The sequence below is a fragment of the Schistocerca gregaria genome, chromosome 1 (assembly GCF_023897955.1).
Source record: "Schistocerca gregaria isolate iqSchGreg1 chromosome 1, iqSchGreg1.2, whole genome shotgun sequence".
NCBI lineage: Eukaryota > Metazoa > Arthropoda > Insecta > Orthoptera > Acrididae > Schistocerca > Schistocerca gregaria.
In genome coordinates this window covers 802,492,831-802,502,513 of record NC_064920.1, presented here as the reverse complement: position 1 = coordinate 802,502,513, position 9,683 = coordinate 802,492,831, and the positions used below count along the sequence as shown (strand labels likewise).

The 9,683-nt window shown below is 38.8% G+C and overlaps 1 long non-coding RNA gene across 1 annotated transcript; it reads right to left on the bottom strand.

Moving 5' to 3' along the window:
* Positions 1-263: 263 nt before the first annotated feature.
* LOC126318205 (uncharacterized) lies at positions 264-924 on the bottom strand. Its single transcript, XR_007557225.1, has 3 exons — positions 793-924; positions 524-634; positions 264-345 (listed from the first exon to the last, which is right to left on the bottom strand). It is a non-coding gene; the product is annotated as an uncharacterized LOC126318205 (long non-coding RNA).
* Between the last annotated feature and the right edge of the window lie 8,759 nt (positions 925-9,683).

Here is a 9,683-nt window from a genome sequence, read left to right as displayed (position 1 = left end):
CTTTGGGATATGTTACAGGTCAATGTCACACGGCATGTCACTCTTCAACTAGTGTTTGCCAGTAAATAAGTGGCGGAAAATTACGGTTATAGGACAGCTTAAACATGTGAAAAATGAGATTTTCATTATTCACTCACTGTATTTAACATTTATTATTCCTTTAAAATCGCACAACAACTTCAATAAAACACAGTTTAATCACTCATCTGCACACTATTTCACAATTATGTCACTTTTAAATTGCAAAATCTTCTAAGAGCTGTCTTGAATCTTCACAAGTCTCTCTCAACATCCTTGATGTGGATAGATACGTACAGCAACCAGTAACCAGAGTCAGAACTGTGTCTGCAAAATCACAAGGATTATTAAACAACTTTTGCTGTCACTAATTACAAGCAATATAATTGACAGAGTAGTTTGATAATATTTGCTCTAATGAAAGCCACTCAATAGGGTATATTTCACATTTGCAAGAATGATCTCACTGAAGTAATTAAGTCCATCGAAACACTGAGAAACTAACCTCTCGTCTGACGAGAACGGTCTAAAGACGCAGTGGCCATTTCTCCAGATCTGTTGACAATGATATTTTGAGTTATCACTTTACTGAGTGACTGAAATGTAGTTCGGGTACCTGTGAACATAACAATATGTTAGAATTCATTTTATAAACACCAACTATTACGCTACTGTATGGCTACTTAAATATTAATTACACTATTAATATTTTCACAGTTGTTTCTTTAATACAAAATTAAAGCCAACGGAAGAACAAACGTAAAACATACTTACCAATTACACGTTTGTTGAGATGCAATTTTCTGTGTGGACAGATGTAACTTTTTCATACGGTGGTAAGTCGCAGAAATCGCAGGAGTCACAGAAATCGCAGAAGTAGCAGAAATCGCAGAAGTAGCGACTACTACCAACAACCAATGTGCAATGACTATAATAGAAACCAAAACATACAGTTTGGCAATGAATTCTAGTACATTTACGATGCATACACACCACACACTAGTACGTACTCAAAATAACAGTACGCATCTCGACATGACACACTGTATTGCAGTCGTGATTCCTTGCCATTCACCAGCTGAACCTTACAGTAATCATTCCGAAACTAAACGTAACTATAGTGCCAAAGAAGAGGAGAGCCTCAAAAACAAAATCTCAGCCATTTATACCTGAAAGTAGACGATATCTTATGTCATCGGTTAGGCTGGTATTACACTATCAAATTTCTTTGTCAAAAATCTTTGCCAAAGAAATTTGATGGTGTAATAGGAACTTTGTCAAATGTCGTCCAATATTTGATCAAATCTAGGGCCTCACTGTAGATTTGATCAAAGAAATCGCTTGTCCTCTGTTCACTGCAATGTGACATGTTACCACATGGAGCTTTAGCACTATGGGACTTAACATCTTAGGTCATCAGTCTCCTAGAACTTAGAACTACTTAAACCTAACTAACCTAAGGACATCACACAACGCCCAGCCATCACGAGGCAGAGAAAATCCCTGACCCCGCCGGGAATCGAACCCAGGACCCCGGCCGTAGGAAGCGAGAACGCTACCGCATGACCACGAGATGCGGGCCAATATCTATTAACAGTCTTGTAATAGAGAAACAGTAATGTCTTGTGCCTCAGCTGTACTTGGTTTCTCGAAATGGTTCACTATTTTCCTCCTCTTCTTTGTAGAGAACAACCGTCTCTGACACTGTATATTTTGTTCCCTTCTTGATGAAGCAGTGCAGGGGCCAATTTCTTTATTATCTATATTGAAGTCAACAGCAGCTAATGTACCTGTCAAGCTTGAAAGCTGGCGTTTTAAAACTTCCAGTTGCTCTGGAGAAGTTATTGTGTCAATCACTTCAGCAATTTTCTCCTTCTCCTGAATTAAATCTGAAGATTCATTATTTACTCTGCTAAGTTCGACCAATACACTTTCTTTTTCACTTACTACTGATTCCTGTTCTTCATAAATATGTAATATATCCTCATCATCATTAACATCATGAAAATTACTGACGTTCACTGAACTGGATTACTCTTGTCTTGTATAGGTAGACAGAGTGAATATGTTTACACATGTTCCATCTGATACTTGAATCTACGGACGAGCATGTATACTGATGTATGCAGGTCTGACAGTTAATACAAATCAATTTACAGCTGCAGTCTTGCACATTTTGCTGTACAAAATAAGTGACACCCACCTCAGAAGTAGATGATACAAGCCAGCCTTTTCCTTCTTCAACTATGCGTTCCTGAACTACTTCAGAACTTAAGTCATGCTTTGAGCGAATATCCTGGAGTTTGCTTGTCAGTTTTCCCTTGATCACAATAATGAGCCTGTCATGTAATTTGTCCCTGACGAAGCTAATTAATGCATGACTGAATTTGTCAAGTCATTTTACATGTTTACCACGCTAATATATGTATTTTATTGTTCGATGCATCCTTTCAATACGCATGTTTGTATTGATACCATTGTTGGCTCTGTAACAATATGCCCAGGACATGGCGCTTTTAGCATAATGTTTTTGGAGGTAGAACCCAAACTCAGCTGTTACAGGGTCTGAAACCAGGTGCTCCGGAGCTAAAGGAAATACGTGCTAAAATGTTACGACGTCTCTGCATTAAACTCCTCACTAGCTCATAAGTTTCAACCTGTCTTTCATTTGATTTGGTTTTAATACATATATTTTTCCTCCATGCCCTGTCTGTATGCCACGAGCAATAAAGTCTTCTCACAGGTTCATCTGTCTGTGAAAGCAAAGCATTGTAAAAAGACTCAACTAAATCTGACATGAACACTTGAGGATGTACTTTTCCTACCTTAGTCTTTATTTCATTAAAAATAATGACAGTACATCTTGATCAGACCTGTTTGAGATAAGAAAAGCACAAGGAAAACCTTGTCTCATGTCGTCAAGCACAAGAAGTGTAATTGACTCGAAACAATAATCGTTAGCTCCATGAGTTCCATCGATGCAAATACAGTCACTGCCATACTTCTTCAGAATTTCACATTGAGCATTGTTCATAATGATGTGGACAAAGACTTCACTTCTCAGGAGAGGATGACTTTGGCTGCTTGTATCTTGTGGTTTGTAGAATAAAACACAGGGATTAACGCTAACATTGATTTCGGTTACCCACGCTTCTACACTGATGCCATAGTCTTTCTGTCTCATGACCTCGGAACGTAAATTATTACACTGCTCAATGTCATATAAATCTTTTTTTGTCATCAGATGGATACTCTCTGGCATGGAATCACATGAAGTGTCTCTTACTTTGTCGAGTATTGCTTGCGATGGTACCTTGTTTGTGATATCAATGGCTAACATGTTTCTTTCTTCTTCTGTCAAATCTAAATGTCTAACACCATTTTGATGGCCCACATGAGTAACCACGTATTTCACTTTGCAGTTACTTTGCGGTTACTTCAATGCTGGAAGGACATACACCTTCTGTTTTGTTAGTGCCTTGGATTTTCATGCGGTGGATACCTTTACTCTTAGATAGATATTGTCCTGAACGATGGCATACTAAGGAATGCCGAGTGACATTGTTCGAAGTAAGATATGTCTCACACTTTTTGTCGTAAAGTAACAACCTTTTTCTCTCAGTCTGCTTCTTCCACTCACTGAATTCCTGGAAAGATGCAAATTCAGTCTCTTCAGATGCTATCGACACAGCATGTTTCATTGACAAGTGATCATAATAGCTTTTCTTCGAAGAACTGAAATATCGCACAATGGGCATTTCACTTTCATAAAACTATTTTCCAATCCATGTTCCTTTGTTTCCTGGCACATTGATTTGTGCTCATGGTTGAACTGTTTGCCACATAAACTACATAAATATTTATAAAACTTTTGCACTTTTAATTGTAGAGCGATATCATTTAACTTTCCTGGATGTACCTGTGATACATGTTTCCTCAGTCTTGTTATAGCTAGCTTTTTCCACACTCTGAACATGTGTATCTCTTTTCTGGATTCATCATATTTCTGATGGTGCTGTTCTAGTTCAAGAAGGAGAAAACCTTCGCACTTTCACAATACCTTGAAGATTTCACACGACGACAACGAAAACACACGCGACACGTACACAATAGACCACACAGGCAACTAGCATCAGGCAGCTATTCACCGAACATGCCATTTTCCGTGTCGTCTGCTGTTTCGGCTAATTCCGCTGACGCTCGGCTCCGGTGCCGCAGTTATGCACCGTTCAGCATCGGCTCTTTTCGCGAACGCTCCGCTCCGGTGCCGCAGTTGCTTGTTACCCTGTAGACACAAGTTAATACCGGCCTTACATCCAAGGCCACGCACCTGTATGGGAGTTAATACCGGCCTTACATCCAAGGCCACACAGCTGTATGGGTGTATAATGAAGCCGTCAGCTGCGTCATGTACGAACAATTTGAGGGAACCTTTTTACCTACATTTAGGTAAGATTCTGTACAGGAACGTCTTGATAGGCAGACTGTGGATCCTGAAGCATTCAATCGTAAGCCCAGCAATTTGCAACGGTATTTTTAGAAATATTAAAATATGGGACATTTCCTTGACGAGCCGGTTGAAGAGCGCGACATCCTCCGCGCATTGAGGGCAAGACTGCCGTTTAATATCAAAGAAAAACCTCTGCACATCCCAGTCAAAGACGCAGAGTGTTTTCTCACGGTGCTCGATTCTGTTAATGTGCTTTATGAGGATCAGCGTTCCATACGGCAAAGCAATTGCTACAATGTTTACACCAGCGCCATGCAAAGTACGCAGGGTAGCCAACCCAGTCCGGCGCGCTGGCTGCTGTGGGACACGCAAGTCAAGAGAATCAACCGCTGCACAGGGAAAATGTATATACACAACAGAACCAACATGCTCAAGACAGAACAAACAGCAATAATAACACTTCTTATTCTACTGGCGGCAATCCAAATAAGAGACGGCACGACAACAACTACAACGGCAATAATAATTATCAGAATGGTAACAAAAACTTTAAGAGGGACAAAAATAACTATCATTCCCCACCGAACTAGCAACAGAGCTGGAGTAACAACAACTACGCTGCTCAGTATCAAAACACTGTGACACCACCGCACCAAAACAATAACACAGGGCAGTGGCAATTGCTGCCGCCGCAAGTGCAAACTCAAAACTGGAATGCATTTACGAATCCACAGGTGAGTCAAAACATGCAAACGCAACGACCGCCACAGTTTGGAGACTGGAATAAACAATACCCTAGTGTAAATATTATCAAAGTAACTAGTGATACTCCATCTCCGCTGTGCCTTCGCCCACTACAAATGTGACGACAAAACTAAAAACAGTCACTACTGTGCCCCAGGTCGTGACTGACGAAGATTTGGGGAGGCGACTTCAGTTTCAATTTATTATCTGACACATCCACTTTGCAACAGCACAATAATCATGTACATGACAGTTGTATACAGCAACCATTATTATTCATAAGGTATAATCATGATGAAGACTTATGTGATGAACTTTTACAAGAGAACACAAAATTTCGTTGATCATCCAATGACATTATTTTGGCCTCAACTACTGGTGTTGTTAGTAGTATTTCCACTACTATTATTCTGGACACCGGTGTGGCTGTTAGTGTCTTCTCCTATGGTTTTTACAAGAAAATGTGTGAGTTTGAACCTGTACCAGAGCATTCTGTCCAGAACTGTAAAATTTTAACTGCCATAGGCAATAAGTCTTCTGGAGTTAAGAAACAGGTGTTTGTGACAGTCAAGGTAGGTAATTGAATCGTACAATGGTCATTCCTCGTCGACCAAAACCTGGTCACTAGTTGTATTTTGGGTTTAGACATATTGTGCGAGAAGAACAGCACTTTTGACTTATCCCACTGTAAATGTATACTTACAGATAAGGGCGGTGAAATTCAAATTGACCTGGATACCACGACTCTGACGCACGATAAATATTGCACACGGTACAAGATTCAGTTAATGCAGAACACTGATGATGTTGACAAACACACACACAGCTGTCGCACGTGACGAATGTAATGAAGTTTACGATGTTTTGTACAAGTATATATAAGTGTTTAGCATGCGACCTGGTGTGATCAACACATATGTGTATAAAATAGAAGTTATGCCTCACCACATTTTTCTCCACAAAATCTATAATGTGCCACTATCCCAACGACCTGTTGTGTGGCACGAGTTGAAACAAATGTTAGAGTGGAAAATAATCAAACCTTCCACGTCACCTTATTTCACCCCTTTACTTGCTGTAAAGCAACACAACGGGAATATCAGACTTGTCTTGGGTGCTCGTGCAATTAATGTGCTTATTTTACCTGTTAGCACGAAACCTGAGAATTTAGAGGAGTAACACCAGAAATTTTTAGATTCTAAGTATTTTTCAACGATGGATCTGACCAATTCGTTCTAGCAAGTTGCAATGACGCCAGATTCTAGAAAGTGTATTGCATTTATATTCGGGGGCAAACCTATCAATTTTGTGTCCTTCCCTTCGGTCTGAACGTCAGTTAAGGCATATTTATCAACGCATTGGATACTGTATTTGGTGATGAACAGGTTGAATCAGTTACTCACTGCATTGATGACCTGCTCATAGCTAGTAAGGTTTGGTCTGAACACATTGATACTTTGCAAAAGATTCTGCATAAATTTGCACAAGCTGGAGTGGCAGATAATCTCAAAAAGTCGAAATTTGCTTGCAGTGAAATTCAGTATCTTGAACATATTATTAATGCTCAAGGTATAATACCTGACCCAGGTAAGTTAGAAGCAATCAGGAATTTTCCTAGTCCATGAAATAGAAAGCAATTGAAGTCTTTCCTTGGACTTTGTTCTGTCTTTCGACGATTTTTACCACACCAGCTTTTAAACAGCAAACATTTATGGAACCTACTCAAAAAGAATCAGATATGGATATGGTCTGACCAGTGTCAAAAAGACTTTAGTAGTATTACCCATGCTTTGGTTAATGCAAACGTTTTGGATCACCTTGATTTTAACTTAGATATTTGTATTACATGTGACGCCTCATCCTATTGCTTAGGCTGTCGTTTGTTTCAAGTTGTAAAGAATGGAACATGTGAAAGTCATAGGTTTTGCGAGCTGCACACTTAGTGAATGTGAGTGCACTTTCTCTACCACAGAATTTGAAATATTCTATTGTGTGGGCCTTTAAGAAATTCAGTTATTATTTGTATGGTAAGTACACTAAAATTTATACTTTATAATTTGTATGGTAAGTACGCTAAAATTTATACTGACCACAGAGGTCTCACTTATCTGTTAACTTGTAATCTTGTACATCCCAGATTATTGCGCTGGACTTTATCTTTGGAAAACTATTACTTTAAAATTGTATATATCTTAAGGGTAAAGATGACATCATTGCCAACACTTTGTCTCATCTTAGACATCTAGTGTACTCAAAACATGCGTGATTTGTCAAAAGTCTAAACAGCTGATCTTGTCTACAAAGACTGACTGGCATTCTATTCTATGCAGTGAACCTCTAGAAATTGTAAGTTCTGACAAGTGGTCCACATCCCACAAGCAGTAGTGGTGTGAAATATATTCTTGCATTTTACGATTTATTCTCCAAGCATGTTAAACTGTATGCTGCTAGATCTGCCACCGCCATCATTCGTTGTTTCTTATCTGACGACATTCCTCATGTGGAGAAGCCAAAAGCTATTTTATCCGACAATGCTGCATACTATGCTGGGTACAAGTGGCGTAAATTTCTCAAAGACTATAGTATTAAGAGTATTTTTATCTCAAGGTTTAGCCCCAGTGTAATCTCACTGAACGTGTGTTCTGTGAGATCAACAGATTTATGAGAACCTACATTTCTACCAAATATACCAATTGGGTAACACATTTGTCTTCATTTGAAGAGGAACAAAACAACCTTAATGTTTATGAAACTCCATACACTCCTAATAAGCTCATGTTCGATTGCAAAGAATACAACGATTGGACAACGTCGCTACCAAAACTTTTTTTTTCAGAAAACAACACACGACGAAATGGTAAAGGAAGTCTGTGTGACGTTGTCTTAGGAACAAAACTTATGTGCGCAGGAATTTAAAGTTGGTATGCTAGTGCTTTTGCACACTCACCGTAAGTAGTCTGCTCTTTAGCGGCGCAATGTGAAGTGGCATCTGCTGTACGACGGTCCATGTCATTGTCAGCATTCCGCATCCTGGTGCATAACTGCTGCAGCAGCCTAAAACAAACAGAATTATTGGACTATATGCTTACCGTGGTCTTAGAGTATACCATGCTCAACAGTAAACACATTTACGGATCATGCTTAAAGTTATACACAACTATTAAATACATGCACCTCACAGTACTTCTAGTATAAGAATTTTACTTCAGCTGTTCCTGTCAGCAGACAAAGGAGAAAAAAAGAGATTCGTCTTCGCCAAATACTTACAGCATCAACTTAAAATTTTAAAGCAAATTTTATATTAACTTTTATACAGGTGTGAAGAAGATATACTGTATTTTCAGCCTTCGATATTGACTATCTGCACCGTCAGTCTTCGACTACTAACGAAACATTTACGTGAGTATTTAATCATTATACACCCTTAGACTTTCACCTTGAAACTGATTGGATATGCCTCTCACCATTGAACATACACACTTACGAGTAGCTAAGGCCATGCTTACACAGCACACACACACACCCACGTCATGAGTATTTTTTGTGTTTGATGTTAGTTCATTGTTTTTGTTATTTGATTATTTGTAGTTGTGTGCTTGGTCTCATTGCTGGTGTGGGATGTCGTGTCTAATCCTCCTCTATTTCAGGTGGCATAATTTCCAAAAGCAAAATATGGATCTAAGCTTGTAATGATTGTAAACTTATGTAAACATATATCATGATTGTGTGAAGACGAGAGAAATATTTTTCTCTGTATATGTAAATCCAATATGTAATATGTTTGTAAGTATTTGTACCTATGTAAAAACCTATATGTAACATGTTTATATGTATTTATCTGTATTTAGGTAAAGGTAAATCACATATGCTCACTCATATATGTTATCTGCACTTGTTACAAGTGCCCATATGTGAAAAGTTATGAGACTTGCATAACCTGAATATATTTTTGGACGTTTACTATACGTTGCTGAACTTGTAACTACGAGGAAACTGGTGCGCAAGACCGCATAATTGAGAAAGACTATTCATGATGTATTGCTATGAATATAGAAGTGATGAACTATTTATGTTTGAAATTTGTTTACAAACTGTTTATGTAAAGTCGTGTTACGAATTGTTTGCGTAAAGACTTGTCAACGGACATTTGTTCTACGTCACAACTACATGTGTACTAATATATGTATATCGCCTGGCAAACTGAGTAAGTAAAAAAACTGTCATAGTGAAGTGCACTAACACTTCTGAGTGCATCGCAAATTGACATTTACTGCGCTACATCTCTGTATGTCTGCAAGTCTGAATAGCAAGAACTGGTTCACTACTTCACCTACAGTCGCTTTGCTCCAAAGCGATGAAGACCACTCGACAGGTGGAAGAATTTTGGACGAGTCCTCAAGAAGCAAAATGTTCTCGGAACTGACAGACACTCTTGCCTGGTCTACACAGGAATCGACGCCAGCATTGTGCC